The sequence below is a fragment of the Canis aureus genome, chromosome 7 (genome assembly GCF_053574225.1).
Source record: "Canis aureus isolate CA01 chromosome 7, VMU_Caureus_v.1.0, whole genome shotgun sequence".
Classification (NCBI taxonomy): domain Eukaryota; kingdom Metazoa; phylum Chordata; class Mammalia; order Carnivora; family Canidae; genus Canis; species Canis aureus.
The window spans coordinates 2,742,080-2,761,930 of record NC_135617.1 but is presented as its reverse complement, the minus strand read 5'-3'; the positions used below and the strand labels follow the sequence as shown (position 1 = coordinate 2,761,930).

The 19,851-nt window shown below is 42.6% G+C and overlaps 1 long non-coding RNA gene across 4 annotated transcripts; it reads right to left on the bottom strand.

Annotated features, from left to right (window-relative positions):
- Positions 1-8,215: 8,215 nt before the first annotated feature.
- Positions 8,216-18,946, bottom strand: LOC144316746 (uncharacterized). Of its 4 annotated transcripts, XR_013382598.1 has the most exons (4): positions 16,439-16,604; positions 13,472-13,607; positions 9,525-9,642; positions 8,216-8,789 (listed from the first exon to the last, which is right to left on the bottom strand). It is a non-coding gene; the product is annotated as an uncharacterized LOC144316746 (long non-coding RNA). The 4 variants fall into 4 exon arrangements; XR_013382600.1 differs by lacking the exons at positions 13,472-13,607; positions 16,439-16,604 and adding an exon at positions 18,915-18,946; XR_013382599.1 differs by lacking the exon at positions 13,472-13,607 and having other exon boundaries at positions 16,439-16,601.
- Positions 18,947-19,851: the final 905 nt, after the last annotated feature.

Sequence of the window (19,851 nt, the reverse complement as noted above, 5' to 3'; positions counted from 1 at the left end):
TTTTTTTTTTCCCCCTTCTTCCCCCCTGTCAGCTTTCAAAGCCCAGGATTCTGTTGTTTGTGAGAGAAGACTAAGTCATAACCCATTAGAGTGCGGCCTTCTCGGGCAACTCTGCACGAACAAAAACGAGTTATATATAAAATGGGATCCTGAAAGAATGATTTTTATGCCAAACACCTGAGAGAGAAGTCTTTCAGTGATGTAAGGAAAAAATGCTCTAAGAAACACTACTCAGAAAACTCTGCTTTTAGGTAAAACTTCTTATCTTTCTCTCTCCTCCCTGTTCCTACCTCATCATATACATGTACAAAACCATAAATTCTATGTTCTCAGGTAGATACACAAATGCCCAACCAATGTACACTCGCAGCAATTGTTTCCAATAAACCGTGGCTTACTGGTGTCATGTGCCAGGCAGGATGTGCGATGGGTGATATCGTCAGAATCGTCAGAACTTGCATTCCACTGATCCTTATGTTCTTTCAGATGTGTTGATCCTCTCTTCCCATTGATGAGTCCGAGATTATTGTTAAATAGACAGTTTTAGGCAACCTGTAGATTGGGACATATGCAATGCAAAGTGAAGAATTAGCAGGTCTTTTTCTTTTTTAAGTTTGAGTAAGAGGCAACAATTACTCCAAATAACCCATGACGACAATCCCATGTCATTGTCCTAAATTTTCTAAATTATCCATGCCGGTCTCAGCAATTAAGGACAGTTCCTTGTTAGATGAGAAACCCTAGTCCTCCACTTATGCTCAACCTTAATTATTCCCAATTAGGCCATTTCATCAAAAGTGTGGTCTGGTCAAATTATTTGGCTCTAAAGTAGTTGTCACCTAAAGATAGTCTGACCTGTCTCCTGCTAAAGGAAATCGGTGTAATGAGAATATTGCTTTTGGGTCACCTTGTATACTTAAACTTTCTGGGCTACGGTTTCCCCATCTCCAAAACAGAAGTGCTACATCATTCTCAGAGGGATGGAGCCCTTGCACTTGGAGAATGTGGGCGCTGGAGGGTTGGAAAAAGAAGTGTATTGGGCTTAAGATGTTGATAATCACTGCCTATCATGTGACGTATGTCTTTTTAAAATCACTGATTGAGTGGGTTTCGTACATAAATCATGGGCACGATTTCTGCAAAATAACTTGCTACATCTTTTGAAGGTTTACGAGCAGCATAACTGATTTTATGGCTTCACCGACCAACACAATCTCACTTCTCTGGGGAAATACAGTAACACTCATAGGTAACGTATCTTCTCTTCCTTTTATTCATACTGCTACCACCACCGTTTACATCTTCTCCCACCACATTGAGTGTTGCCATAGTTTCCCAACTGACTTTCCTCCCTCCTGTGCTTCATCCTGCAGATTGCCCTTAATCATTTTCTGAAAGCACAGCAAAATCACCAGGATCCTACTTAAAATTTTTGACTGCCTCTTCACCGCCGATGGAATTAAGACCAAACCATTTGACCGAAAATTCTGGCTCCCGGCTGTTCTTCCAAACTCAAGCCCTAGTCCTCCTCAAGGTTGAGCTCTAAATGCAACTATTTTAGATTATTTCCTGATCATAGAATGCCCTGTTCACCTCCCTGCTGTTTCTTCAGCTGCAGCTCTCTGCCCAGCACTGCCCTCCAATCTTGGTCAAAAGGAAGTCTATCATTCCCAGAAGAGCTGGAATCCCTTCCATTTCAGATTTCTGGGGCCCATGGTCTGCATCACAGATATGGCACGTCATCACTGCCTGGAATATTGTGCATAAGGGTACAAGTCTTAGCCATCCCACCAGAATGCAACCTGAATATCTTGCATGGCATAGTACCCGGCACAGGCCTCGTTGGAGAAGGAAGATGGTGTTGCCTTCATATCCGCTTAGTGAATGAACTAATAAAGTCAATAAACATAAAAGCAGGGCTATAAGGGAAAAAACGAAGGACAATGGTTTTTAAAAGAATGGAAAATCACTTTATCTGGCAGTGAGATGACCGCCGTAGAATGAACGAACATGCTATAAGCCATTTCTTATGAAATTCCAAGTGGAAGGTGATAACTTTGTCTCAGAACTAAATGCATCTGTGTCTAGCCTGCGTCAGGAGCACGTACATTCAACCTAGCACCATGCTTTTACAGGTCAAAACAAACAAATCTTTGCCATGGGCAGATGCTCTGGTACGTCAGAAACGGACTGGCCATTTGCATCATTAAATATCCTGTAGTTAACTCTGTTTGAGGCAAGCATCCTAGGAACTTGATTAGAAGGCAAAGACTTTTGAGGAATGCATTCATCACTCCGCCTCTAGACTTTCCAGCCTGCTCTTCTAACCTGCAGGTTGTGGACTTGAGCGGCAGCCTCCAGCTGGATCTCCCACTTCCAGCCCAGTCAGCTCTGCTCGCTACAGACTGGCCAGCCTTCAGAGCCCAAAAAGGCCGAGCCTTTTCAGAGCCCAAAAAGGCCGAGTTCCTTTACTTCTCCTGTTGCTACTATTTCTCCTTGACTGGAGATTTAGTGCAATTCAGCGGCTTTTGTATACTGACAGACTCTATTTAGTTTGTCTGAAGTCTGAAGCCAAGGTGAGATCCTTGTTAGCAACCGAGGACCTCTCCCTTCAGTCCCAAATGGGTTTTCCCCATTGCAATGCAGTTTTACAGATTTTACTGCTCTTGGAGTTTACTCATACCACTCACCGTGTAAATGTATCAACAGAATTCACCGCCTGCTAGAGTCTCTAATTATTTAATATAAAGCCATCCATTTTATCCTTACGATTCAAACATCTGGACATGAGCCAAGGCAAGCATATACGTCAGCTCAGTATTTAATAATGAAATTCAAACGTGTAAAATAAAACTTGAAAACTATTCCCTTCCCCCCAAAAAATGTCTTGTAGTTAAAGCATCAGTGAACTCATGGTCAATTCAAAAAGATGATTCAGTTCATGAGATGCTGCATGTCTGGATAATGAATCCCATTAAAGCTGTGCAGAAATTCAGAGCTGAAAGTCTGAAAGCCTTTGCAAAGATAATGTTTACACTAGTCCTTAAATACTCTGGCAAGGCAAACCCTAGAAGATAATAAATCAATGATTGAGGGGTGGAAGAGAGACAATATCACAACCATTGGAAGGCTTTTGAATGATCTAATGAAATACCTTACCCTATATTTTTAAATTTTTCTGTGAGAAACAATCCACTAGAATTTATTGATATTATAAGGCTTAATTTCTCACACAACAAAAGTAACTACCATATAATTAGATTGCCAATTGTCTGCCAATTTAATTGAGAAATTGACTGAAATATGCCATGCATACATTATTCTTTTATATCAGAAGTCCTAGTGTTGCATTGATCCCAAATATTCCCTGTCTACCAACTATGAAACGATAGACACACTCTGGATGTCTGTGTGTGCTTTCCCACAAATGTCATTTTCAGAAATCTATAACTCAGCTTCCTAGACCAAGGAAAGGAAGGCACATGAGACCAACAGGCTGTTTTCGACTTTGCGTTTCAGATCATTTATACCGGAGTCCTGCTGATCACCCGGTGTCAGGTCGGCTTCACTGACGTTGAGGGCGTAGGTGAAGAGGCTAAGGTTCTAAGGGTGGATGCCAGAAATTCCACCGAGAAAGCTCTCCCTGGGTCTTTCAAGTCTTTGCCCCTTTTAAAAATGCAAATAACCCTTCAAAAACCAGACTTTTAATGCACTTATCGATCATTTGTATATCGGTGATAGTGGAAGACGTGGGAGTGCCAGACCTTGGCAAGAGGACCAGCAAGAGCGATGGTGAGAAGACAAGTTCAGAGGAAAACATGTAACCCAGGGGCATGGGGCAGAGAAGACCATCCTGGAGGGACCAAGCACCGTTGTGAACCTAGCCTACCTCCCAGTCTGGGCAAGGCTCCCTCCTGGATTCGCCCCTGAGAGCCCCTAACTCTACCCCGTGAAAGCCGTGGAACTTCTGCAGAGGGGCTGACCCACGTTCTCGAAGAAAACCCTCTTGCTAATACAACCACAGTCACGTGAAAAAAAACAAACAAAAAACAAAAAAAAACAACCCATAGTCATATGCAACAAATTAAATTATGGAAAGACACCGAGGAAGGATGTTTTAAGCACTGAAAGACCTTGTTAGGAAGACCATGGGATTTATCATTCAAATGGGGGCCCAGAAAGGGGCTACCGTCTTGCCCAGGATGGCAGACAGACAGGTGGACGAGAGTGTCTGCCTATTCCACTCCCACATCCATTTTCAGCCGTGAAAGATTATTGCGGTCTTTCTGGCATACGCTGGGTAATCAGCTTTCATCTTCCGTCGTCCCTCAGAGTTGAAGGCCTGACCCCGTAGCTACTACCCTTTGCAAGTGGGATGTGTTCTCGATTCCTGACCTAGTTCGCCAGGAGAGTATTAGCTGCTTAGTTAACTCGGTAGCTTGTCCCTGGCAGGGGGCCCGGATTGGGGCTCCCAGAGGGGGGGAAGCCTCTCCCAGGAGGCCAGTTCTCACACAGGAGGGGGCCTCAGACCAGAAGGATCTGGGCGGGAGGCGGAGTCCTTGCAGCAGGAAAGAAAAGCTTTGTAAGCAGTGAAGGAAACGCTGAGCAGCTCCCCAAATCCGTGGCAAGAGGAGCGGGGGCCTCCTTTCTTTTGCAGAGACCCGCTCTAGATGCGTGTCCCTGTTTCCACGAGCTGCTTCGGGGCGACTCCCACGAGGCCAGCCGGCTTCTCCCCTCCTTGGGGTCCTCCGGAAGGCCTGGGCCACGGGAGGCCTCAGGGCCCGGGGCGGCCGTGGGAGCAGCTGGGCAGCCGGGCCGGGCCACTGTCGCGCCGCAGTTCTCGGGTGGGACGCGGGCAGGGTCGCTCGGGAGGTCCTGCGTCTGCCCTCCGAGCTCATCTGAGAACAACCACGGAGCAGGCTCGGAGAGGTGCCGGGTTTCCACACCAAGGCCTGCGAACGCTTTCCATTCCACGCTATGCTTTTTGTCAGGGAAGCGGACGGCACTTTCCGCGGCCCCACGACGCCCATCCTCGGCCGATGCTCCTGAGTCGCGGCTGCCAGGGGACCTCCCGTGCCAGAGCCCAGGCCCCTTCCCCTGAGGGCCTCGCTCGTGGTGTCAAGTCCTCCCGTGAAGCCTGACTCTGTGCCGGCTCAGGCCGAGCCAAGGCTGCAGTAATTCCAGCTCTAATCACGGCCACGTGTTCATCAGGAGCTTTAAACTACTTGGTTCTGCAGATCCCAAGGGGCCAAACCACACACAGGCAGGGAACCGAAGCCTCAGCCTTTCCACCGATTACTCTCTGTTTATCGCTCCACTTGGATTAGAAACATCTTTGTCACCCAGCTCCTGGCGGGCCACAGAGTGCGGGCCCGGCTCCGCGGCGGGCGTGGGGCGCCGACGAGGTCACGGCCACCGGGCCCACCGTGGCCTTTCCCGCCTGTCCCCTGCTGCCCAAGACTGTCAGCCTCCGTCAAGGCTTGTGCGTGAGTTTTCTCAAAAACCTCTGAGGACACTTCACTCTGAAGGCTTGACGGTGCCAGCAGCGAGTGGTGCCTCGTGCAGCCTGGCGCAGAGCGGCCCAGGTGGTCATGGGGAAGTGGGCCCGGCCACACGGCCACACGGCCACACCGCCACACGCCGAGCAGGCCGCTGGCGCCTGGGCAGAGGCCGGATCTAGGTCACCAGGGCCCTGCAATGCTGCAGCTGCCGGGCCCTCCCAGCCCCAGCACGTTCTCAAAGCGACAGCACCCTGCCACTGGCAACTGCCCTTTCGCTCCGGCCCCTCCTTCTGTTGGCCATGTGTCATTCTCCGGATTAATTGAGGACCCCCAGCCATGGGAGCTGGAAAACATTCTATGTGTGTGTGTGTGTGTGTGCGCGCGTGCAGGACATGGACAGACAGAGATTTTGCTCTGGAGCCTGCGTGCTGAAGTTGCTGTTTATTTTGTTTGTTTGTTTTTTTAAGAATTTTTTTTTAAAAAGATTTTACTTATTTATTCCTGAGAGACACAGAGACACAGAGACACAGGCAGAGGGAGAAGCAGGTTTCCTGTGGGGAGCCCAATGCAGGACTCCATCCCGGGACCCTGGGGTCACGCCCTGAGCCCAAGGCAGACGTTCAACCACTGAACCACCCAGGTGCCCCTGAAGTTGCCATTTAAATGCAGATTTCCACAGAGTGAGCTAAATATTAATATCACATTCCTCTGTTAACGTAAACACCAGCAGCAAGATTTGGCAGCTCATAAATCGAGGAAGAACTTAAGCTTTTCTCCATATGCAACATGTGCATTTTCTTTTCTTTTTTTTTCTTTTTTCTTTTTCCTTGCCTGAGTGCCACTGAAGTGAAGACCACATCCACAGTGTGGCAACATGACAGGGAGATTTTTTTTTTTTTTTGAAGCTCATATTCTTTAATGTTGTACAAAAAAGTAAGAGTAGAACCAAAAGTAAATTAAGCCTTATCACGTTTGTTTACACCACTATCTAGTTCTTCATATTAACTTTACTATTCAAACAATACAAAGTAGGTAGCAATTTAGGGATTGGGAAAGAGATAAAAACCAAAAGAACTTTTCTACCATGTTTATTCTACACGGTGTTTAGCTGCGCTCACAGAGACGGCTCCTTTTACTTCTCCACCGTGCAGGAATTCCGTTGTATATAAAACTGAACCTGCTCAGAAGCTGAGGGAGACTAGAAATGATGGGTCCGTATCCTGGGGCATTGTCAGACAATTCAGACAACGGTGCAGCTACAAGCTTGTGACTTTTAGGGACTGCAAACAAGGCTTTCTCTTGAAGTTGAACCCAAAACAACTTCTTATGGTCCTTAGGTTTTGTAATATGTGCAGGAATATATGGATACTGAGGAGGTTCAAAATTTGGTCTCCACCAGTTGCCAATGCAGAGTCATCAATGACCCAGTCTTGCAGGACTCCATCTTGATGACCCAGTGTCTCTGTCATGAAGCGTTTTAGTCCTTCAACTTCATCTTCTCCTGGGTTAAGCTCACCACCAGGTAATTTGAAGAAAGTTGTTCCCAGTTGTAGCAGAACTACACAGCAGGGAGTTGGGGGGGCTGGAGATGTGGGTGTCCTCTCCGTGGTCCTTTGTCCTTCCTTGTCCAGAGCTGGACGCTATACATTGGGGACCATTTATTTGGCGTTACCTTTTCCATTCTATGTAAGGGCAGCGATCTGCATTTTTCATATAGACAAGCAATCTTCGTGAACATTTATTTTTTTTATGATTACTTTTCTCTATAGCTGGGCTTTCCATGTCTGAGGCATTGTTCACTTGAAGGCAGGCATTTTTGTTTTGATTGTTCATCCAAATATCAGTCAGGATTTCCTGGTTTTCTGGCTACATGCCAAACGCACACACCTACACACACACTTGCTGCTACCTTATCTGCATTATATAAAAATCTGAAAGCATCTTCTCCACTTAGCTACAGGGAAAAAAATACAAAAGCATTCTATTTCCACAATAAATGTATGAGGCAGGAAGATTTATATTTATCCACCTCTTTCCTCAAAGAAAAAAACAATGCTTGAATAAGTAAATATCCGAAAGCAACATGACCTAGAGCCCCAGATATCAAGCCACCGAAAAAGAGAGGAGGAAGCAATACTTGATGGGATGTGGGAGGTGTGTAAGGATTAACCCTGAAAAGGAAAAGGAGTGCTCTGAAAGCAAGAGGAAGAAAAGCAAGAATGATTACCATTATGCACTGAGTTGTGTCCCTTCCTAAATTTGAATGTTGAAGCCCTAAACCCCAGGACCTCAGAATGTGACTGTATTTGGAAACAGGACCTCTAAAGAGGAAATTGAGGTCAAGTGAGTTCATATGGGTGGGGCCCTCGTGCAACGTGACTGGTGCCCTATGAGATGAGGGAGAACAAAAAGGTGCACAGAGGAAAGGCCATGTGAGGACACAGGGAGAAGACACCATCTGCAAGCCACGGACTGAGGCTCAGGATAAACCAAACCTGCCGACATCTGGATCTTGAGCTTCCAGCCTCAACTATGAGAAAATAAATTTCTGTTGCTTACACCATTTAGTCTGTGGTATTTGGTTATGGCAGCCCGAGTAAACTGATATGGTTACAAACACAAATTTGGAAGGTGATGTTCATGAATTTGAGCAAATGTTTGCCTTTGCTGGGCATCTGAGACCGTTAGAATAAAGACAACTATCATTTTTATTTTTTTAGATTTTATTTGTTTATTTGGCACACGCAGAGAGAGAGAGAGAGAGAGCACATGTGGGGGGAGCAGCAGGCAGAGGGAGAGGGAGAAGCAGACTCCTGCTGAGGAGGGAGTCGAAGGGCTCGATCCCAGGACTCCGGGACCATGACCTGAGCCAAAGGCAGCCACTTAACCACCTGAGCCACACAGGTGCCCAAGACAGCTGTCATTTTAATCAGTGTGAGTTATGTGTCAGGAAGCCTGCCGTACTAGCCATGTACTGTCTCACTGACTCTTCACTGTAACCCCAGGAGATGAGCACTATCACTGCTCCTCTTTCATGGTTGGGGATTGTGTGTGCATCATCATGTACATATACATGCACACATACATGCACGGACCCAGGGAGTGAATCAGTGAACCAGAATCTCAAAGATAGGCACTGGTGGGCCATCAGATGTGGGTAGTCTCCCTCCAGACCCTGTGCTTGACCGCCTCTTGACAGCACGTTTCCAACCACATGGCCTCCCTGAGGTCCTTCCAGTAGAAAACACGTCTTCTCATTCCCTTCCCTTCTTCCTTCTTGAATCTTACCTGCCAATTCAAAGCACAAGTGAGATTTTAGCAACCAATGGAAGCCCACGTACGCTCTCAGCCTCTTCTGTATCCTAGAGCATGACATTCTATTGATTCCTATAGCACTGCCTGCGTATTGCTGGGAACTATCATGAATTATCTGCCTGGGGGTATGTCCTGTATCCGTGTCCAGAGAAAAAGCTTCTTGAGGCTAGGGGCTAGACCATGGACTTCTTCCCAGCATCCATTACCAGACTAGCATATAAAGATACTTAAGGAATACTATTTGACTGAAGCTTCCAAAAATAAATTTCCGTACAGACACTGTAAATAAACTTAAAATCTATGAAAACACCTCAACCTGAAATGTGTGATTTCAGCTGCATTAAGAGTCTGGCCTGCCTCACCACTTGGAGACTCTACATGGTTGTGGTGACCAACAAGGTTACACAAGGACAAGTGGGGAGCAAATCCAGCAGCCCTCAACTGAGTTTGGAGCTGTTTTGCATCCACTACTCAAGCATCCCCACACTCCCCTTGCATGCTCATTGCCAACATTCTCTAGTTTCTCAATTAGACAGTTTGTGTTATAGGAGATGCAAAGTCTTAAAGTCAGATAGTTAATACGTGAGAAACCTTGAGCAAGTTAATGTCTCTGAATCCCAGTCTCTTATTTGTAAAAGACAATGACTCTTACTTCAAAAACAAACAAACAAACAAACAAACAAAAAAATAAAATAAAACAATTCTTACTTCAGCATCCCCACCGCAGCCTCGTGGGGTTGTAGTAAAGTTTAAAAGCCATATAGGTAAGTGCCCAACATATAGCAGATAGTCTGCGTATGTTAAGCCTGTCTTCTCTCCCTTCTTCCTGTGCCAAATGTTTAAAAAGAAAAAAAATCAACAAACTGTCACTAGTAATTAAATTGCTCCACATAGCCACTGGAAAAGGTTCCAATCATACTGATACTTAACATTTGATTAAAGATTTGCCGTTTACAAAGGGCTTTTATGAGCCTTAACATTTGATCCTTAGAAAAAGTTCCATGAAGGAATCAAAGCAAGAATTATTACCATTTCAATTTTAGGGGAAAAAATAAAAAGCACTGTGAGTCCTCTATAGAACAAGTTACTCAATCAAACTTACTCAACTGGAAAGTCACAAAGCTCAGGTTTAAACCCAGAGAATCGGGATCTTTCTGGGAAAGCACAATGACTCCCTGAACTGGGCTCTGGGGTAAGAAGATTGTTCTGAAAAACACAATGGGAACATTTAGCACACATTCTGTGAACAATCATGACAAAGGGTTGTGCTGCTTTTTTTCTCCAATCCTTCCTTAGGTTATACTCCCTTCTAGGGGTATTCTCAGTATAAAGGAAAAAAAAATTACCCCTTGCCCATTTCCGGTAGTATAAGAACATGGTGACATCTCTCCAGTTTTCTCCTAAGAGAGGCATAGTGAAAAGGCTGGGAAGGATTTTGCGCATTGCATAGCTTGATTCAAATTATTTTTCATGTGATGCCTCAGTTTGTAGTAGAAAGTAGAGTCAGTTTGTGTTTTTATGAGAAATAACTCATGTAAATGTCAGTGATATGATTTGTTAAGTTGCAAATGTATTAATCTCAAAGTACTAAAGCTAGAAATGACTTTTTAAAAACTAAAATTAGACAAAGAACTGGAAAATAAAATTTCGAAAGTATACTGTCTACAATAAGATCAAAAGACAGAACTACTTAGGAATAAATATGAAATCTGTGCAAGAGTAAGACACAGAAAAGGATTAGACATTGCTAGAGAAATATATAAAGATTTGAATAATGGAAATATATACTATGTTCATGAATTGAGATACTCAGGATTGTTCTCTATTCTCACCACATTAATCTATAGATTTTATGTAATTCCAATCAAAATCCCAGCATATCTCTTTTTTTAAGAAATTGATAAGCTGATTCAACAATATGTATGAAAATGCAAAGGATCTAAGAGAAAAAATAATTATGAAAAAGATGAAAAAACTTGGAGAACTTACGCTATTTGATTTTAAGACTTACTGTGAAAAAATCAAGGGGGTGGAATAGAATAGAGAGATCGAAAATAGATCCAAACATGTGTGATGACTGTGTCAGGCAAAGATTTCTTCACTAGGTCAAAAATAACACCAAAAATAAAATAAAATTCATTGCATTTATCAAAATTAAATCCTTCTGTTTTCTTCAAGAGAAAAATACAGGAAATGAAAAGGAAGACTGGGAGAAAATTTTTGCAACACATATAACTGATAAAGGAGAACATCCAGTATATGTAAAGCACCCAATTATAAGACAAATAATATAACTTATTTAAAAGGGTAAAAGATTTCAGTAGACTCTTCACAAAGATATATGAATATCCAGTACTCAACATGAAAAGGTACTCAACACTACTAGCTTGTAATGTAAATTAGATTGTAAATGTAATGTAAGTGTGAATTAGATTAAAATTGTAATGTGGTATTACTTTACGCCCACTAGAATGGCTAAAATTAAAATGACTGGCAATATCAAATATCGTCAAAGACTGGGGGCAAATGGAATGCTCATACGTTGCTGGTGAGAGTGTAAAGTGGTACAAAGGCTTTGAAAAGCAGTTTGGAAGTTTCTTATAGAGTTAAAAATATACTTACCATATAACCCAGCAATTCCACTTTTAAGTCTTTACTAAAGAGAAGTGAAAATGTATGGAACAGAAAGGACTTGTACACAAATGTTCACTGTTCATAGCAGTTTTATTCATAATAGTCCACACCTGGAATCCACCCTGTATCCATCGATAAGTGAATAAATAAACAAATTGTGGTATAGTCACACAATGAATACCCTACTCAGTAATTAAAAAAAAAAAAATGAATTACTAGTATACACTACAGCCAGGATAAACCACACAGACATATTGAAGGAAGGGAAACAATACCAAGAATGGGTATGATTCCATTATATGAGACTTTAGAACCCACAAAATTAATCTATGATAATAGAAATTGGATTCGTGGTTTCCTAAAAATGGTGGAGGAGGAACTGACCATAAGTGTCACAAAGAAACTTTTCTAGAGAGGTGGAGGTATGCCATATTACACTGATCTGGGTATGGTTCTACGGTGTCATCAACCTGTATGTTTGAAATAGGTGAACTTGATTGCATGTAAATTTTACTTCAGAAAAGTTGATATATTAAAAGGCGGACAGGGTCAAATTTCTTTAAATATTCTTTTCCTCTCACTTCATAAAAATTTGTGAAGGCTCTAAGTGAGACATGAGTCTATACCGAGGGCTATCCCCTCGATATCGATTAATTAGAGATTAATTTATATGAAGGGAACTTTGCCGAGCTTCCCGCTCAGATATTCCAAACACTAGTCTCCTCAGACCAAAAGTTCCAATATTCTTTAAATGGTGAGTTGTAAAAGAGGGTCATATTCTAAAACCACCAACAATATTAGACAATAACGAGACCCACAAATCAGACACGTTCCACAGGCTTCTAAAAAAACACTTTAAAAAAGACTTTATTATGGAAAATTATAAACATACATAAAAGGAAGAACAGCAGAAGAAATCTTTGTGTCCTCATCACTTAGCTCCAAAAATCATCATTATCTGGCCAATCTTGTTTGTCTATAACCCTAAAGCTCCCCTTCCCCACCTGCTCAATGAATATTTTAAAGCAAATCCTAGGTGTTGTATCATTTCATCTGTAAATACAAGAAGCTCTAAAATCGTGATTTGTTTGCTCATGCTGTATTCTCTGCCTGAAATGCTTACCCCTGTGCCCTGAATATAGCTGAATCTTTCTTATCTGTCAGATGAGACCTTTCCAGAAAGACCTTCCCTGATCTCCTGATAGAAATAGCTCACCTCTACCTCGGCCCCATTATTTTTTGTCCTGGTAATTTTTGACAGTTTGTAATTATGAGTTCCTGGGTTTTGTCTGTCTTCTCAACTATATTCAAAGTGCCGCTGCGCGGGCACTAGCACAGCGCCTGAAAGGTGGTTAGTAAATGGTAGGTCCTTATTGCTAATTAATTGTTCTGACCAGAGAGCCTGCAACAACTTTTCAGAAGTCAATGATTAACATTTCTTCTAGATGGGGTGAGGTACTGGATTACCACCAAAGGTGAACTGGCATTGTGTTTTCATGATTTTTCAAAGCCTACAGTATAGGAGGTGTCGAATAGAGCCGGCGGGTGTGTTTCTTCTTTTATATATTTTTATAAGAACCATGGAATGTTATAAATGGAAGCAGATTGAGAAATAATCTACATTCATAGATTTGTCGACTTTTAGAATGAAAAGAATGCTTAGGTAACATTTTGTTGAAGACAGTTCAAGCTTTTTTCTGTTAACAGATAACAGAATGTCATACCCACACCTAAAGTTGCAGGATTTGTGATTTATAAATGGCCAATAATCTGAGATCTTTGTCTAGAAATATAATCCATTAACGTAAGTGAGAATTTAATTTCATGAAACATTAGAAAAATCACTCGATTTTGTATTATCTACAGCTCATTGACTCAGTTAAGCTATTCATTCAATAATTTTTTTTTTTTATATCCATCTTGTAACAAAACTCCTCTAGGTAGTTGGGGATATAATAACACTGGAAAGGGAGCAGAGATGTGCTAAGGCCCACCCTTGAATCCAGAAGTGTCCAACGCACCTAATATAGCTTTGAGTTTCAGGTAACCCTTCTAGTCGATTCATACAGAAGAGTGTCTTCCATGCCATTGTCTCCATGAAGTTACGCCAAACACTCTGTCCATTTCCGTCATCACTCCTTCACTCTGGCCAGGGCGCTAGTCACAAGATAGGGTTTAAGGATATGGGTTGCCAAAGTGATAGGTTCTTCTGCATTGAGCATGGAGTCAGGGGCAACTTCAGAGGTGGAGGGACAGCAGCCAGGGAGGTGGGGCTGGCCAGCAAGAGGGACGGCACGTTTCCCCGAAGTAGAGCGGATGCAACATCCACCACTACGATCCCAGTCAGGGTGATGCCTCTATTCTGATCTCTGTCTCTCCGATGTTCTTTTCTACCACCGCCATCACCACCATTTTGTTAGCAAGGGACTTTGCTAGTTTGCTGGCAAAATTCTTCTCATTGTCTGAATATAGGCTTTCCTGGGAAATTCTAGCTAGACTCCCTGCTTCACCTGGACACCAGTCCGTGAGGCATCCACTCTGGATGACAACAGTAGAACAGCAGCAACGCTAGTCTAACGAGTGTGGATATTGAAACGGTGGGGTACTAAGTGTACAGTGTTTCCCCGCACCCGAGAATAGAGAATACCATGTATTGCAGTTTTAGAATTATAAAATAATGCAAATTTCCTATTTTAACATCTCAAATCTCAGTTGCCAAGTAACAAAACCACAAGTTCTCCTATTTTCCATGAGCTTTCAAAGTTTATGTTTCTGGCATACTTCAGGGCACAGAGGAACTTGTTGCTAAATATATCATATGCTCTGCCTACAAGAAATTTGGGGATTTCTCAGAACGACCTTGGGGCTGATGGGGTGATGGAAAAGTCACTGCCAGGCTTTTCTTTTCTGAGCTGCTGGTTCTATTACTATGGAGAGACAAAGACTAACTGTTCCCCTCAGGATGAATGTTTCTTTGAGAAGCCAGAGACATTTCTGGAAAGATGGAGTAATAATCCTGAAAAGGGCATGTTGGGGAGCAGGCCTGGGATTCCACCTTCCTTGTTGGAAAACTATACAATCCAAAACCTGCAGAATTCTAGTCTCTTCGCAGAGCTAGATGTCCAGCCCTTGGGCTGGTCTTGCTGGTTTTCCTTCATGGTGAAAATTAGCACATCCTTCCTCTAAATTCTTGAGTTGTAAAAGAGTTTTACAACTTATTTTCTACACAAGCCCTTGGTACTCCTCATATGTTGCCCTTGTTATTGGTGCTGCTGTGCACGTGATACATCCCTAACTAGATCACAGGCTCCCAGGGAGCAACTATGGCTTGGACTTCCTGTTTATCTCCCGCTGCCCTAGGGAAAATACTCTGTACGTAAGTTCTAAATAAGTATATGTTAAATGACTAAACATTCGTAGCTGACTGAGCGAAGGGAACAGAAGTGGTATCTGCCGACAATATTCCCCCCATTCTCTGTTTCCTCCTGTAAATACCAAACACACACACGCACACTCACAACCATAGACCCTAAAAGCAAAGTCTTCACTTCTATTGCTCCGACTCCTAACATCCCTTGGCCTGTCTTGATTTCTTATGGTAAAATATATGAATTATCGGGCCTGTGCTTAGCTTCATCTTGATTTTCTTAGATTCTGTGATTCTGCAGAATGGGCACTTCCTGGCTTTCTCCCTATTTCTCTTCATTCTCAGTCTCCTGTGTGGATTCCGGCCGATGGCCCACACCGTGGTTATTGGTGCCAGCACCCCTCTCTCAGCACTCACTCCACGTAGTACCTTTTGTTACCGTCTACATGCTGTGACTGCCAATTTGTATTCACAGATGAGCTCTCTCCTCTGAATGGTAGGGCCATGTAACTGATGGCCTACTGGACATCTCCATGTGGATGTCCCCCTAGGTGACCCAAACCAGAATTACCACCTTCCTTCTTCAAAGCTGACCCTACTCCTGTTTCTGATCTCTGAAAATTACCTAAACTGGACACTTTCCTCTTGGCTTGACTCACCACCAATCATCAGTAGCTGTAGGCTCTACCCCCATCACATACCTCTTTACTTCACTGGTTGCTGGGCTAGATCAGGTGCCAGCATCCCTCACAACAGTATGGGCCACCGGTTCTAACTGGCCTCTCCAAGTATGGTTTTAAACCCTCCAGGCCATTTAATACTGAAACCAGAGTAATCTTCCTTTCTTTTCTTTTTTTCTTTTTTATGTAGGCCTCATGCCCAGCATGGAGCCCAGTGTGGGGCTTGAACTCCCTCCCCAGAGATCGAGACCTGAGCTGAGATCAAGAGTCAGATTGTGAACCGACTGAGCCACCTGGGTGCCCCCTTCTAAACTATAAATGTGATTATGTCACTCTGCGCCTAAAAATCTTTCAATATATCCCATTGTTCTTCATGATAAAGCAAAATTCTTTAACGTAGCTTAGAAAACTCCTGCACGACCCCAGCCCTGCCAACCCAGCCCCAGCGCTAACCTTCTTTCTAGCCCACCTAAATGCCTTTATTACCTCAAATGTGCCATACCACCTCTCATTTTTGTGTGTTTCCTCAGCATATCACACTGCCTCCCCCAACCCAGTCCCCAGTTTTGCCATAACCTCTGCTTCTGCTGCATTTTAGCTCCACCTCTGCCAAGAAGCCTTTCCCAGCCCCTCAAGTATAGCTGAAGGGCCACTCATTGGCATTCCCAGAGCATATGAACTCTCTGTGATTTCATTTATCATACTGTGTTATCCTTGGCTTTTTTTTTTTTTTTTTTTTTCCTGAATCTCTTACTAGCCTCACCCAGAAAGACAAAGATTCTATCCCTTTTGTTTAAAGCTTAATCTCCAGCATCTGGCCCAATGTTTGGCACATAGTTAGTGCTCGGAAAGTATTTGCTAATGACTGCCCCGAATAATAAACTACATGAAATCACTTTGCCTACACGAGTGTGATATACGTAGAGAAAAATATTTCTTACCTGGTATTTAAAGCTAGAAATGGGGATGCCTGGGTGGGCCAGTGGTTTGGCTCAGGTCGAGATCCCGGGGTCCTGGGATTGAGTCCCACATCCAGCTCCCTGTGTGGAGCCTGCTTCTCCCTCTGCCTGTGTCTCTGCCTCTCTGTGTCTCTCATGAATAAATAAATAAAATCTTTAAAAAAATAAATAATAATAATAATAAAAGCTAGAAATGGATTTTCCGCTTTCCTAACCTTACTGGCTATTTTAATTATCAGGAAACGGCAACTTCCTGATGAAGTGGGGTGAGGCCGAAAATGTAGATAGAAGTTTGATATGAATGGTTCTAGCGTCCAGTGGGAGCAGATTCTCCTTTATCACGAGATACACACAGAATGGGGGTCTAGAAATCTCTAAGTTAACTCCCTGGGGATTGGTTTTTGTTTTTGTTTTTTGTTTTTTGTTTTCTTATTGATCTATTGACTGATCTCAGATAGAACCGGTAATAAGTACATTTCAAGCTCCTGGTATATTCTGGAAAGTTGCGTATCAGTTTTTCTATGCACATTAAATACATACCGACAGTGGTCATCCAGATCTCATACTTAGCAGAGTATTTACATTAAAAATCCATTAAAAGTATTTACACTAAAATTTCTTATTTGACTATTCAGGCTACCTGGCACTCCTAAATTCAAAGGGACTCTGGGTTTGATTCCTTTCCAATTAGACCCCGAGCAAGACAAGAAAAGAAGTAGTAAATTCAAATATTCAGTGATTAATCATGTCAAAGTTAAAGACCAGGGTGCAAAGAAATCCACTATCTTGCCCTGAGTGGATTAGGGAGAGTGTTTTTAAGGAGGTGATTAAAACTAAAGGTTTTAGCTGGGAAAGCCTACAGAATCTGTTGATTCTTTCTTAGAAAATAAACTGCCTAAATTAAATAGTAACTCCATCAAGAGGCATTTGAAAGCCACTTTTAGCAGAATGCTCTCATCAAGAACACAGGCCTAATTTTCTCACCGGGTGCTGGGGACACTAGTTAGCTTGCCACAAGGAGAAACAAAGGAAATAAACTAACACCAGTCTTTTGTCATATTCCTGGATCCAACATATCTTACATTAGAGCTAATGGGCCTTAGAAGAACACAGGGAAAGTAAGCTTTTTAAATACTGAGCTTACAAACCTAACCTTGATACGTAGGCTTCGGAACTCAGGTGGGGCCCTATTCGAGCTATCTAGGGCTCCAGCGCTCTGGTTCCCCCAACATTCAGGTGCACATGTGACAGAGTCAAACAAACACAGAACTCAAGCCAGGAGACTTTATTTATTTATTTATTTATTTATTTATTTATTTACTTATTTTTAAGATTTCATGTATTTATTTGAGAGAGCGTCAGAGAGAGAGAGACCACAAACAGGGGGAGCAAAGACCTGACTCTAAATCCAAGCTTTTACACACACCAGCAGTGTAAGCTTGGACAAGTAAATTCCTTTCCAGAGTCTGGGAAACCTGAAGGTACAACTTGTAGATAAAAAAACTGGGTTGGGGCACCCGGGTGGCTTAGTCCGTTATGCATCTGCCTTCAGCTCAGGTCATGATCCCGGGGTCCTGGGATCCAGCCCTTGCATTGGGCTCCCTGCTCAACAGGGATTCTCTGCTCTTCCCCACTGTCCATGATCTCTCTGTCTCTCACTTTCTCTTTTCAATAAATAAATAAATAAATAAATAAATAAATAAATAAATATCTTTAAAAGTAACATGAATTAACACAGGTTGGAGGGCCTCTTGTCTTCTTTTCTAGAAACAATCTGCTATGGAAGCAGCAAGTCGCAGCGGGCCTCCTTGGCAAAGGGTTAACATTCACCTCACATCTTTCTGTGGTGCTTTTAGCAGCAACCTGGAAAGCTCTTTCACTTATGCCCAATTACACTGCAAAATGTCAAGCTTGTGAATTTAAAAACTTACTGTCAACACTTTTGCTGCAAGTAGATATTAATTGATATTAAATCACTGTGGAATGCCTATAGAAAAGCACTGCATGCCAAAGACTTTCTGACTGAGGAAAGGTAAGCACAATGAAATAATTAGATATGACTTTCCATTTCTTTACAAATGTTGCTAAATACTTAATTCAGCAGCACTTGGGTTCTCACTGTCTTTATTATTAGCTCGCATGTATTCATTTTGTCTAGTTCTCTGTAGGTGTTTTTTTTTAAGCCCCTTAAAATAAAAGAATATAGTATTCAAAATAAATGTGCTCCATTAATCATAGCACTTTCTCAGCATTGACTATTAAACTGAAATCTGGGTCTGCAATAATACTGAGACGATTCAAGACTTACAAACATTTTTATGAAAGAAGACGAGTACCTTGGACTTGAGCATGGAGTTATCATTATATTTGGAAGAACAGATGAAAATTTAAAAAGTATTTAAAATTCTTCTCTACCCTAAAAATTTGGGATCATGGAGTAGATGGAAATGCTGCTTACCAGTACTGCTAGCTTTCCTCTCTTCAGACTGGTGAGGATTATACTTTTGGGTCCTTGAAATTAGATACAGTCATGTGACTTGCTTTGGCCAATGAGGTAGGAGTGTCACTTCTTGGCAGAAGCATGTCATGGTTGGTGTGAAAGGCTACAGTGTTCTCCTGCCTGCCCCAGTTATAGAAGCACATAATGATAGAAGACACAGAAGAAGGTTACCCTAGGAGTCACCCACCCATGCAGTAGACCCAGCATGAATGACCCAGCAACTGCTATTGCTCTAAGATTTAGGGCTTTTTGTTACCACAACATGGCCTAGAGTTTATAACCAATACAGAGACACCAAGCCCTACCATCCCAAGCTCCCTGGACTCCCTCAGCATGTCCTCACAAACTGTCCATTCTCTCCTCTAAGTTGCTACTAAACTTAGAATCATACATATTTTTTTTTTTTAGGAAAACTAATATGATATATTGGATGCTAACACCAAGAAAACCAAACGATTGAATTGACCATATATAAGTATATGACTATATATACATATGTAACATAGGCAGAAAAATTCACATATTAATATACTGGATTAAGTGTCTCCTGGGATTTCCTCTTATTGAATCAAAGGGTGTATTAGTTTCCTATTGCTGCTGTAACAAATAAAGTGACCGAAAACAATGCAAACGTATTCTTTTACAGCTCTGGAGAGCTCGATCTAAATCCGTGTTAGGAAGGCTGTGTTCTTTTTGAGGGCTCTAGGGGGTGGTCTGTTTCCTTGGCTTTTTCAACTTTAGTGTGGCCTGTATTCCTTGGCTTGTGACCCCATTTCCAAAGAGCAGCACTTCAACTTCATTTTTCATCATCACGTTTCCTACCATTCACTCTGACCTCCTGCCTCTCTGATAAGAACCCTGTACTTACATTGGGTTTATGAGGATAATCCCCCCC